Below are 13,872 nucleotides of genomic sequence, written 5' to 3'. Positions count from 1 at the left end.
AGGAAGAATGGAAGGCTTTATATAGGGAAGGGAGGGGGGTTAAGGTTCGGCCATATGGGTGGGTTTGGGTGGGAAATTGATTTGAATTTTGAAGGTAGGTGGAGTTTATTGGGTAGGTTTATGGGGAAGAGTGGGTGGATGTGAGTGGTGAAGGGTTAATAGGGAAGAGAGATGGAGGTGATAGGTGAAGGGTTTTGGGGAAGAGTGTTTATTGGGAATAGAGGATGATTGAGAAGAGAGAAGAGAGTGAGTGGAGGTAGGTGGGGATCCTGTGGGGTCCACAGATCCTGAGATGATCCTGTGGGGTCCACAGATCCTGAGGTGTTCAAGGATTTACAACCTTGCACCAAATTAGGCATGTAAAATGCCCTTGCACACAACTCTGGACGTTCAGCGCCAGGTTGGTGCCCATTTTGGGCGTTCAACGCCCATTTGTTGCCCATTTCTGGCGTTGAACGCCAGAACCATGCTTGTTCTGGGCGTTCAGCGCCCAGATGATGCCCATTTTGGGCGTTCAGCGCCCAGATACTGCCCATTTTGGGCATTCAGCGCCAGAACCATGCTCTGTTCTGGCGTTGAACGCTGATGCCAAGGCATCTTAGGCTAGTTTCACTAGCCTTTTTCTTTTATTTTTAGTTGTTTTATGCATTTTCTTGAGCCTTAAGTAATCATTTGGGCCAAATAGTCATGCTTGTCTTAAATCATTCAACATGAAGATTTTGATGCAAATTCCATGAGTTTTAGTTATATTACTTGAATGCTATGAATGGAAGATTTCTCATGAAATTTTGCAAGACTTTGATGCAATTGTTTGGATGATTTCAGGGAAGAAGAGGCTAGGCAAGGAAGCAACAAAATCAATAAAGGAAGCTTGAATATCACATGTGGAGTTTAAGTTCCAGTTTAAGCTTAAACTGGAACTTAAACTACCAAGCCATATAATGCTGGAATTGAAGTTTAACCTCTAGTTTAACCTTAAACTGGAGGTTAAACGCCAGAAGTGAGAATCTCACCAGGGGAGCATTTCCACGTTTAACCTCCAGTTTAACCTTAAACTGGAGGTTAAACGCCAGAAGTAAGAAAGGCACCAGGAGCATTCCACGTTTAAGCTCTAGTTTAACCTTAAACTGGAGCTTAAACGTGTTCGACTATTTTTCTCCTCCAGGGTTGCTTTCTCATTTCCACGTTTAAGCTTCAGTTTAACCTTAAACTGAAGCTTAAACGTGCTCGAGCTTGTGCCTCCAGGGAGTGCCAGCGTTTAAGCTCCAGTTTTAGCTTAAACTGGAGCTTAAACGTGTTATATGGAACAGCTTGACCATGCCTTCTTCAAACATAAATAACTTGAGCTACAAAACTCCAAATTAGGTGATTCAAAATGCATTGGAAAAACGACATCTAGAGCTTTCCAAGCATATATGGCATGCATGGTGGATACTAAAAATTGAGGGAGAAAACAGCCCCGTAATGTGCATAGAAGAGCATAGTACCAACATGCAATCAGGCCAGCTGACCTCTTCACCTTCCATGGAGTATAACTCGAGTTGTAGAAATCCAATTGAGGTGCTTCCAGTTGCGTTAGAAAGCTGACATCCATAGCTTTCCAACGAGGTATAATAGTCTATATTTGGAATCAAATTGGCAAGGTTGACAAGAGAACAAAGTGACGACTCAAGAAAAGGGGGATGCAACGTTTGAGTGTAGTTTAATGGATCATTATCCTTTTTGGATCAATTATGTCACTCTACCCTTCAAGCAAGCAAGGCCCATCAACAACACCAAATCAAGGCCACAAGAATCATCTAGAATAGTTTATTTTCATTTGATTGTAATTTGCTTTGAATTTCATTTTCATTTTGTAATTTAGGGAGCCTATTTAAAGGCCTTAGTTTCTGCATTTGAGAGGAACGGGGGATTGAAGGGGAATCCAGCCCCTGAGGGGGAGAGAACTGGAAATCATTTTCTTTTAGTTTTGTAATTGAATTCAGAGCTATGACTCACTAAACCCCTTTCATTGGGTTAGGGAGCTCTATTGTAATTCAATGAATCAATAATAGTTTTATCTTCTTCTTCAATCTTTTCTCTTGAATTTTGTTAGAAAGCTTCTCGATCTAATTCCATTGGGTAGTTGTCTTGGGAAAGAAACTACCCATAATTGGAATCCTTCGGAACCTTGGGAAAGGAATGGAGGATTCATGCTAGAGAAGCTTTCTCACAGTGAATTGGATTGGGGTTTGGATGGATATTGTGACATGTAATCCTACCAAATTGTGGTTCATGAAACTGTGTGGTATAATCAGTGATCGAGCATCATCTCTTCTTATGAACATTTAAACCAAGGGATTGGGAATTTGTTCATTTTTAGAGAGAATTGGTGAGCCAAGGGATTGGGATCGAATCATATAAGATTGCCAAGCAAAATTCAATGAATGCATTGATTGAGGAAGGAATAAAAATGTTTTGATTCGGAGATCTCAATATCTCCTAACACCCAATGAATTCCCCATTTCTGATCTACCACTTTCTCTTTACATTCTGCAATTAAATTCATGCAATCACCCCCATCCCTTTTAATTTCAGCAATTTAGCTTCTCGCTCTTTAATTCATGCAATTTTACATTCCGCAATTCTCATCTAAATCTTGATTCCGCTCAACTAGAACATACTTCTAATCCGAATTGCTCACTCAACCAATCCTTGTGGGATTCGACCTCACTCTATTGTGAGTTTTTACTTGACGATAACCGGTGCACTTGCCGGAAGGAATTTTGCCGATCGTGCAATTTCCTAAATCGTAGCATAACAAGTTTATGCAACATCAAACGCCAGGCAGGTGCTTCCTCCAGGGTGTGATTTTTCTTCCGCTGTTTTTGATTCTGTTTCTAAATTTTTCGTTTATTTTGTGACTCCACATGATCATGAACCTAAGAAAACATGAAAAACAAAAATAAAATTAGATAAATAAACATTGGGTTGCCTCCCAACAAGCGCTTCTTTAATGTCAATAGCTTGACAGTGGGCTCTCATGGAGCCTCACAGATGTGCAGAGCTTTGTTGAGACCTCCCAACACCAAACTTAGAGTTTGGATATGGGGGTTTGACACCAAACTTAGAGTTTGGTTGTGGCCTCCCAACACCAAACTTAGAGTTTGACTGTGGGGGCTTTGGTTGACTCTGCTTTGAGAGAAGCTTTTTCTGCTTCCTCTCCATGGATGCAGAGAGAGATCCTTGAGTTGTAAACACAAGGTTGTCCTTATTTAATTGAAGGATCAATTCTCCTCTGTCCACATCAATCACAGCTCTTGCTGTGGCTAGGAAAGGTCTTCCTAGGATGATGGATTCATCCTCTTCCTTTCCAGTATCCAGGACTATGAAATCAGCAGGGATGTAAAGGCCTTCAACCTTTACTAACACGTCCTCTACTTGTCCATAAGCCTATTTTCTTGAATTGTCTGCCATCTCTAATGAGATTTTAGCAGCTTGCACCCCATAGATTCCCAGTTTCTCTATTACAGAGAGGGGCATGAGGTTTATTTCTGAACCAAGGTCACACAGAGCCTTAAAGATCATGGTGCCTATGGTACAAGGTATTATGAACTTTCCAGGATCCTGTCTCTTCTGAGGCAATGTCAGTTGATCCAGATCACTTAGTTCATTGGTGAACAAGGGAAGTTCATCTTCCCAAGTTTCAATACCAAATAATTTGGCATTTAGCTTCATGATTGCACCAAGGAACTTGGCAGCTTGCTCTTCAGTAACATCCTCATTCTCTTCAGAAGAGAAATACTCATCAGAGCTCATGAATGGCATAAGGAGGTTCAATGGAATCTCTATGGTCTCTAGATGAGTCTCAGATTCCTTAGGTTCCTCAGAGGGAAGCTCCTTATTGATCACTGGACGTTCCAGGAGGTCTTCCTCCTTGGGATTCACGTCCTTCTCCTCTCTTGTGGGTTCAGCCATGGTAATTAATTCAATGGCCTTGCACTCTCCTTTTGGATTCTCTTCTGTATTGCTTGGGAGAGTACTAGGAGGGATTTCAGTGATCCTTTTACTCAGCTGGCCCACTTGTGCTTCCAAATTTCTAATGGAAGACCATGTTTTATTCATGAAACTCACAGTGGCCTTAGATAGATCAGAGACTAAATTTGCTAAGCTAGATGGATTCTGCTCAGAATTCTCTGTCTGTTGCTGAGTGGATGATGGAAAAGGCTTGCTATTGCTAAACCTGTTTCTTCCACCATTATTAAAGCCTTGTTGAGGCTTTTGATCCTTCCATGAGAGATTTGGGTGATTTCTCCATGATGGATTGTAGGTGTTTCCAAATGGTTCACCCATGTATTTTAACTCTGCTATTGCAAGGTTCTCAGGATCATAAGCTTCTTCCTCAGAAGATGCCTCTTGAGTACTATTGGATGCAGCTTGCATTCCATTCAGACTCTGAGAAATCATATTGACTTGCTGAGTCAATATTTTATTCTGAGCCAATATGGCATTCAGAGTATCAATTTCAAGAACTCCCTTCTTCATAGGCGTCCCATTACTCACAGGATTCCTCTCAGAAGTGTACATAAACTGGTTATTAGCAACCATGTCAATGAGTTCTTGAGCTTCTGCAGGCGTTTTCTTTAGGTGAATGGATCCACCTGCAGAAGTATCCAATGACATCTTTGATAGCTCAGATAAACAATCATAGAATATATCCAGGATGGTCCATTCTGAAAGCATGTCAGAAGGACACTTTTTGGTCAGCTGCTTGTATCTTTCCCAAGCTTCATAGAGGGATTCACCTTCTTTCTGTCTGAAGGTTTGAACATCAGCTCTAAGCTTGCTCAGCTTTTGAGGAGGAAAGAACTTGGCTAAGAAAGCCATGACCAGCTTATCCCAAGAGTTCAGGCTGTCTTTGGGTTGAGAGTCCAACCATATTCTAGCTCTGTCATTTACAGCAAAAGGGAAAAGTATGAGCCTGTAGACTTCAGGATCTACTCTATTAGTCTTAACAGTATCACAGATCTGCAAGAATTCAGTTAAGAACTGAAAAGGATCTTCAGATAGAAGTCCATGAAACTTGCAGTTCTGCTGCATCAGAGAAACTAGCTGAGGTTTCAGCTCAAAATTATTTGCTCCAATGGTAGGAATGGAGATGCTTCTTCCATGTAAATTGGAATTAGGTGCAGTAAAGTCACCAAGAATTCTCCTTGCATTATTGTTGTTGGGTTCGGCTGCCATCTCCTTTACTTGTTTGAAATTTTCAATAAGGTTGTCTCTGGATTATTGTAATTTAGCTTCTCTTAGTTTTCTCTTCAGAGTCCTTTCAGGTTCTGGATCAGCTTCAACAAGAATGCCTTTTTCTTTGTCCCTGCTCATAAGAAAGAGAAGAGAAAAAGAAAAGAAGAGGAATCCTCTATGTCATAGTAAAGAGGTTCCTTATTGTTAGTAGAAGAAGAAAAGGAATAGGGGTGAAGAAGAATGAAGAATCCAAACACAAAGGTGATGATAGGAGCAGAGATGTGAGATGAAGAGAAGTGTTAGTAGATGAATAAATAAATAGAAGGGGATGAGAGGAGGAGAGAATTTTCGAAAATAATTTTTGAAAAAGAGTTAGTGATTTTCGAAAATAGTTTTTGAAAAAGGTTAGTAGTTTTTCGAAAATTCAAATAAAAAATAAAATAATTAGTCTAATTAAAAAGAAATTTTGAAAAAGAGGGAAGATTTTTTCGAAAATTAGAGAGAGAGAGTTAGTTAGGTAGTTTTGAAAAAGGTAAGAAACAAACAAAAAGTTAGTTAGTTAGTTGAAACAAATTTTGAAAAGATAAGAAGTTAGGAAGTTAGAAAAGATATTTTGCAATCACTTTTTTGAAAAAGGTAAGATAAGAAGATATTTTTGAAAAGATATGATAGAAATTAGTTTTTTGAAAAAGATTTGATTTTTAAAATCTCAATTAATGACTTGATTCACAAGAAATCACAAGATATGATTCTAGAACTTAAAGTTTGAATCTTTCTTAACAAGTATGCTATGAATGTCAAGATGAACACCAAGAACACTTTGAATGTCATGATGAACCTCAAGACTTATTTTTGAAAATTTTTATATGCAAAGAAAACATGCAAGACACCAAACTTAGAAATCTTTCATGTTTAGACTCTATGAATGCAAGAATGCATATGAAAAACAAGAAAAGACACAAAACATGAAAACATCAAGATGAAACAAGAAGACTTACCAAGAACAACTTGAAGATCATGAAGAACACTATGAATGCATGAATTTTTCGAAAAATGCAAGATGAGTATGCAATTGACACCAAACTTATAACATGACACAAGACTCAAACAAGAAACACAAAATATTTTTTTTTATTTTTATGATTTTATGAATTTTTTGTATTTTTATTTTATATTTTTCGAAAATCATTTGAAAAAGAAAAATAAGGATTCCAAAATTTTTAATATGAAGTCCAGGAATCTTATGCTCTTTAGACTAAAGCTCCAATCAAAGGGTCAGGCATGGCTTAATAGCCAGCCAAGCTTTAGTATGTAACTCAGACATGACACGCCTAACATGCCCTACAGCCAGCCAGGCTTCAACATGCTTCATGAAACACTAGAATTCATTCTTAAAAATTCTGAAAATATATTTTTGAAAATATTTTTTATTTTAAAAATTTTTTTTCGAAAACAAAGGAGAAATTTTTGAGATATTTTTGAAAACTTTTTGAAAACAAAATAAGAAGAAAATTACCTGATCTGAGCAATAGGATGAACCGTCAGTTGTTCAAACTCGAACAATCCCCGGCAACGGTGCCAAAAGCTTGGTGTTGTTGCCGGATCAAACTTGGCACTGATGTTACCGGACCAAAAGCTTGCCGAAAACTCGAACAATCCCCGGCAATGGCGCCAAAAACTTGGTATGCGAAATTGTTACTCAGGTTGGAATTATTGTTCGAAATTGATTTCCTGGCGATGGCACCAAAAACGGATGCACAGAACCATGGTCTAAACATATCTTCACAACTTCGCATAACTAACCAGCAAGTGCACTGGGTCGTCCAAGTAATAAACCTTACGTGGGTAAGGGTCGATCCCACGGAGATTGTTGGTATGAAGCAAGCTATGGTCACCTTGTAAATCTCAGTCAGGCGGATATAAAATAGTTATGGAGTTTTTGAAATTAATACTAAAATAAGGATAGAAATACTTATGTAAATCATTGGTGAGAATTTCAGATAAGCATATGGAGATGCATTCATTCCTCTGAACCTCTGCTTTCCTGCTGTCTTCATCCAATCAGTCTTACTCCTTTCTATGGTTGGCTTTGTGTAAGGATGTCACCGGTGCCAATGGCTACTTTCAATCCTCTCGGGAAAATGGTCCAAATGCTCTGTCACAGCACGGCTAATCGTCTGGAGGCATCACCCTTGTCGTTCGTTGCATCCTATTCCTCTCTGTGAAAATGGTCCGATGCGCTGTCACTGCATGGCTAATCATCTTGGAGGTTCTTGATCATACTGGAATAGAATTTAGTATCCTTTTGCGTCTGTCACTACGCCCAGCACTCGCGAGTTTGGAGTTCGTCACAGTTATTCAATCCCAGAGTCCTACTCGGAATACCACGGACAAGGTTTAGACTTTCCGGACTCTCATGAATGCCGCCATCAATCTAGCTTATACCACGAAGATTCTGATTAAGAGATCTAAGAGATACTCATTCAATCTAATGTAGAACGAAAGTGGTTGTCAGGCACGTGTTCATAGGGAATGATGATGATTGTCACGTTCATCACATTCAGGTTGAAGTGCGAATGAATATCTTAGAAGCGAAATAAGATGAATTGAATAGAAAACAGTAGTACTTTGCATTAATCTTTGAGGAACAGCAGAGCTCCACACCTTAATCTATGGAGTGCAGAAACTCTACCGTTGAAAATACATAAGTAATGAAGGTCCAGGCATGGCCGAATGGCCAGCCCCCAAACGTGATCAATAGATCAAAAGATAATCCAAAGATGTCTAATACAATAGTAAAAGGTGCTATTTATAATAAACTAGCTACTAGGGTTTACAGAAGTAAGTAATTGATGCATAAATCTACTTCCGGGGCCCACTTGGTGTGTGCTTGGGCTGAGCTTGAAGTCTACACATGGAGAGGTCATTCTTGGAGTTGAACGCCAGCTTTTGTGCCAGTTTGGGCGTTGAACTCCACTTTGCAACTTGTTTCTGGCGCTGGACGCCAGAATTGGGTAGAGAGCTGGCGTTGAACGCCAGTTTGCGTCGTCTAAACTTGGGCAAAGTATGGACTATTATATATTTCTGGAAAGCCCTGGATATCTACTTTCCAACGCAATTGGAAGCGCACCATTTTGAGTTCTGTAGCTCCAAAAAATCTATTTTGAGTGCAGGGAGGTCAGAATCCAACAGCATCAGCAATCCTTCTTCAACCTCTGAATATGATTTTTGCTCAAGTCCCTCAATTTCAGTCAGAAAATACCTGAAATCACAGAAAAACACACAAACTCATAGTAAAGTCCAGAAATGTGAATTTAACATAAAAACTAATGAAAACATCCCTAAAAGTAACTAGATTCTACTTAAAACATACTAAAAACAATGCCAAAAAGCGTATAAATTATCCGCTCATCATCCTCCCGACCAACATTGCTGAATTTGTTGAGCCCCAAATTGAACAAAGACAATGGGGATTCCTACGGAGACAGCCACGGCAGGTTAACCTTTCATGGGTAGTTGAATTATACTCCAATTTTCACATGCCAACCATACAGTCTGTCTATGTGCGTCAGAAGCAAGTCCCTATAACTGAAGAGGCCATTCAACGAGCTTTAGATCTTTCCCCTGCTCCAGAAGGATTGGACGCATTCCAAAAAGCCTCTTTCAGGCGCCAGACATACCAATTTGACTGGGACGCAGTTCTCAGAGTTATAGCACAACCTAGCAGCAAATGGATATATGGATACCATCGATCTCGACCTAAGAGCATATTGGCTTCAGCACTCACCTTGGAGGCTCGAGTATGGGCACAAATTATGTCCCATTACGTCTTTTCGAGCACTCACGAGTCCTTCTTCACTGCAGATATGGTTGTTTTACTCTGGTGTATCCTTACAGACCAGCACCTTAATTTACCAAGACACAATCGGCATGCTATGGGACACGTACAGATTGCGGGTAACCTACCTTTTTCTGCCTTGGTTTTAAATCTAGTCTCAGCAGCCGGAGTCTCCTATAGAGCTGGGGACACCAAGGCCGTGCTTCCACGGGATGATCAGTACGTCCCTAACGGGAGGTATATCAGACCTCCAGCAGCCACTATCAACCAGAGCACAGAACCAACGGAAGATATCCCTTCTCCTACCACATCACAAGCACCTTCAACAAACCAACTGCTCCATCAGATAATTGAGAAATTGAACCGGCTTGACCGGGAAAGAAAGCGAAGAGAGCACCATAACAAGTGCCAATTTACATACCTCAAGGAGCTACTTGTTAGTAACCACCCACCTGAAGAAAACCCAGACACCTCGTACTCCACTTCATTTACCAGCACAGGGAGCCATGACGGTCCCGATTGTGGAGATGCTGCTACCAGCCCCCCTTTGTTTCTGACTGATGGCACCAAGGACGATGCCAAGCTTTAAGTGTGGGGAGGTCGGTCAGTACCTAACTTCCGGAGGTAAATTCTCTTTCTTAACCCCAATAAATAAGTTATTTTTCTTTTATTAGGATAGGATAGATAGCATAGTAATAGGTAATTGTATGCATGTTCTATTTGGTTGAAAAATAATAAGTTTCTTTTTAAGACTCTATTTGTGAAAATTTCACTAATTTAAATCAAAACTTTTCTTTAAAACTTGTTTGGAAGTTGTATTTGGAACGTAGTTTAAAAGTTAAGAACACACAACCCAGTGAGATTTGAGCTTAATTACATGGTTACATTATTTAACCATAAAAATTTTATTCTTGTGTGTTTGCTTCTCTATGATTGTAATCTTTATTTTGTTCCATCCTATATGTCCAATGTTTAATGTGTCATATGTATGCATATGATTAAGGCCATTAATTGATTATTAACTCACTTATCCCAAATAGCCTACCCTTCCATTTACCTTTGTTAGCCACTTTGAGCCTTTTTAAATCCCTTTTGTTCTATATTTTACCATATTACTAGCCTTAAGCGGAAAAACAAGTAATACCCCAAATTGAATCTTTGGTTAGCTTAAGATAGAACTTGTGTGTCAATTAAGTGTGGAAAAGTTGTGGGAACATGGGTTAATAAGGGAATGTGTCGTGATAAAATATTGGGAATTTGGGTACCTACTCATGTGAAACTAGAAAAATTAAAAATCCATGTGCATTGGCAATGTTATGTTTATTTTTATGCTTCAAAAAAAATCCAAAAATATTCAAGTAATTAAGTGATTAAATAAATGAATAAGGGGACAAAATTACCCCAATGTTAAGTTTAATGAAAAATCAATGCATGTGTAATACAAAGTTAAGAAAAAAGTTAATGCATGAGTATGTAATACAAAAGTGGGAAAACTTTGGGTAGCTAGGCATGAATCTAAAAATATAAGGAGTATATGTATAGGTAAGAGCTTAGGTTAATCAAGGATTCAATTTATAGCTCACTTAGCCATATATACACCCTCACCTTTACCTTAGCCCCATTACAACCTTGAAAAGACCTCATGATGTTTGCATTGGTACATTAAATACTTGTTGATTGGTTAGGTGAAGAACAAGGTTTAGAAAGCATGATTAGAGAAGAGTAGAGTGATTACCCTATACACTAGAGTGACTAGAGTGCATATACACCACCAGTGAGGGTTCAATGCTTAATTCTATGTTTCCTTCTTTCATGAGCTGTCTTCTTACAAGTTTGCTTGTTTTTACTGTATAAATTTTAATTAGTGATATTTGATTTAAATTTATCTTGAAGAACTTATTTACTTTTAACTAAGTAGGAAAAATCATTTAAGCATATAGTTGCATTCATATGCATAGGTTGCATTGCATTACATGAGTCTTACTTTTCCCTACTCATTTACTTTATCTCCTTAAGCTAAGCATGAGGACATGCTAATGTTTAAGTGTGGGGAGGTTGATAAACCACTATTTTATGGTTTATCTTGTGTTTAATTAAGTGGTTTTTATCAAGTCTTCACCCACTTATTCATATGATTTGCATGATTTTATAATCCCTTCCTAGTATTGTTTTATGATTGAAAACTTGCTTCCTAGAGATCTTTAATTAGTATATTTTAATTCTCCTTTATACCATTCGATGCCGTGATCCGTGTGTTAAGTGTTTCAGGCTTTATAGGGCAGGAATGGCTTAGAAAATGGAGAGGGAGCTTGCAAAAATGAAAGGAACATAAGAAACGAAGGAGATGATCAGCGAGCACTAATGCACGTGCATGACTCACACAAGCGCGCGGAATGGAGGAAATTGCAGCGACGTGGGCACGTGCCTGACGCGTACGCGTGCCTGACGTGTACACGTGCCTGACGCGTACGCGTGGAATGGAGTTCTGCAAGATGACACGCATGCATGGACGACGCGTACGCATGACAAGGAAATTCACCAAATGACGCGCACGTGTGACTGACGCGTATGCGTGACCTGCGCGATCTGCAAAATTAACAAAAAACACTGGGGGCGATTTCAGGCCGCGTTTTGACCCATTTTTCGGCCCAGAAACACAGAATAAAGCCAGGGAACATGCAGAGACTCGACACATACGGAGATACACATTCACATATTCTCATTAGAATAGTTTTTAGGTTTTAGATCTGAAACTAGAGAGAAAATTACTCTTCCTCTAGTTTCTCTTTACATTCTTAGTTTATTGCTTTTATTTTTGGATACTGAATAGTCATTACCTCCGTTGAAGATACTATTCTAGTTTATTTCCTTACTTACTCTTTTATTTATTCCATATTCTTAATTCTTGTTTAGAGTGGTAATTGGATTATTTTCATGGATTGTTAATGCAAAGGATTACTTTTACTTTTGATTTAAATTCCAATCCTTATTTTATTTGATATATTATGTCTTCTTATATTTTTCTGAGTGTTATATTCATGTCAATGGAGTAGATTCCCTACACGACATGGGGGTTGATTAAAATGAGACACTTGAGTTGGAAGGCTTAAGTGATGGTTAAATTGGAAGTTGTTGGCTAGTTCTGTATTTACTAACGCTAGACCTTCCCAAGGGAGAGGACTAGGATTTACGAATAAGAGTTAGCTCAATCACTTTACTTTCCTTCATTTAGTAAGGGTTAACTAAGTGAAAAACAACAACCTTTTTGATACTACACTTAAGAGATCCCAACAAGAATAGAACTTCCGTTTAATCATTCCCCCAGTCAAGGCTTTTTATTTAGAATATTATAAATCTCTTTTAATTTTCATTGCACTAAATTACAATTGTTTATTTTTTGTTATTCAACTCTCAAAATTCTCGGAAAACTCCTGATTAATAACTTAGCACCCTTTCTAGCAACTCGTTGGGAGACGACCTGGGACTCATACTCCCAGTATTTTTATTCTAAACTTTTTGTGACAACCTTTCTAAATTGATGAGGCAGATTTTTGCTGGTTAAGAGCTATACTCGCAACGCTATTCTATTATATTATAATCTCTTAATTGGTCTAACTTCTGCCGCTCGTCAATCATCTAGATTCTAAGTTCCTAAGGATGCCAACATCTATGAGTTTCAATGGATAGTGAGATGCCAAAACTATTCAGAAGCAAAATGCTACTATGTCCCGCTCATCTGATTTTAACTAAGCTTCATTTGAAACCAAGAAATTTATTGTATCTTAATTTTCTTTTCCATCCTACTGTGTTTTTAGTTGCTTGGGGACAAGCAATGGTTTAAGTTTAGTGTTGTGATGAGCGGATATTTTATATGCTTTTTGACATCATTTTCATATAGTTTTTAGTAGTTTTTGTTTATTTTTTATTGATTTTTTATAGGTTTTAGTGTTAAATTCATATTTTTGGATTCTACTATGAGTTTTTGTGTTTTTGGGCAATTTCAGGTATTTTCTGGCTGAAATTGAGGAGTTGGAGCAGAAGTCTGATTCAGAGACAGAGAAAGCACTACAGATGCTGTCCAAATCTGACCTACCTACATTTGGAAGAGCTTTTCTAGAGCTATAGGAGTCCAAATGGAGCGTTCACAATGGCTATGGAAAGCTTACTTCCAGAGTTTTCCAGAAATATATAATAGTCCATGCTTTGCTTCAGATTAGAAGGCCCAAAACTGGCGTTCAACGCCAGCCATCTAACTAGTTCTGGTGTCTAGCGCCAGAAAGGGATTCCAAGCTGGAGTCCAACACCCAAAAAGGTGTAAAGACTGGAGTTCAATACCCAAAGGAGCCTAAGCACGTGGATCTCATCAAAGCTCAGCCCAAACAATCACTAAGTGGGCCCCAGAAGTGGATTTTAGCACTAAATAGACTGTTTTACCCTTACTAGTCATCTATTTAGTATTTAAGGGATTTTATTTATGTAATTTAGAGATCTTTAGACAACATCAAACTTTTTACACTATTTCCGAGTTTTACTTTGTTTTTTTACTTCAGTATGAGTTTCTACACCTCCTAAGTTGAGGGGAGGAGCCCTGTTGAGTCCTATGAATTAATAAAAGTATTTTTGTTTCTTTTTCGATCTGTGTTTGATCTATCTCTAAGATGTATATCCGATCTTCAACGTGGTGAATAGGATGATCTTACCAATTAGCTCTGTTCATCACATTAAGATGAACGTGCCTGACAAACACCCGCATCTACTTGGGTTCGTGTGAATACTTGGCCGGAAAGCACGAGCCAACAGCTATGTTTATA

At 38.6% G+C, this 13,872-nt stretch overlaps 1 non-coding gene across 1 annotated transcript; it reads left to right on the top strand.

Moving 5' to 3' along the window:
• Nucleotides 1-4,716: 4,716 nt before the first annotated feature.
• LOC112731194 (small nucleolar RNA R71) lies at nt 4,717-4,824 on the top strand. Its single transcript, XR_003166983.1, has one exon. It is a non-coding gene; the product is annotated as a small nucleolar RNA R71 (small nucleolar RNA).
• Nucleotides 4,825-13,872: the final 9,048 nt, after the last annotated feature.

The sequence above is a fragment of the Arachis hypogaea genome, chromosome 12 (assembly GCF_003086295.3).
Source record: "Arachis hypogaea cultivar Tifrunner chromosome 12, arahy.Tifrunner.gnm2.J5K5, whole genome shotgun sequence".
Taxonomy (NCBI): domain Eukaryota; kingdom Viridiplantae; phylum Streptophyta; class Magnoliopsida; order Fabales; family Fabaceae; genus Arachis; species Arachis hypogaea.
The sequence above is the reverse complement of the archived record's forward strand: the minus strand, read 5'-3'. Positions and strand labels throughout refer to the sequence as shown.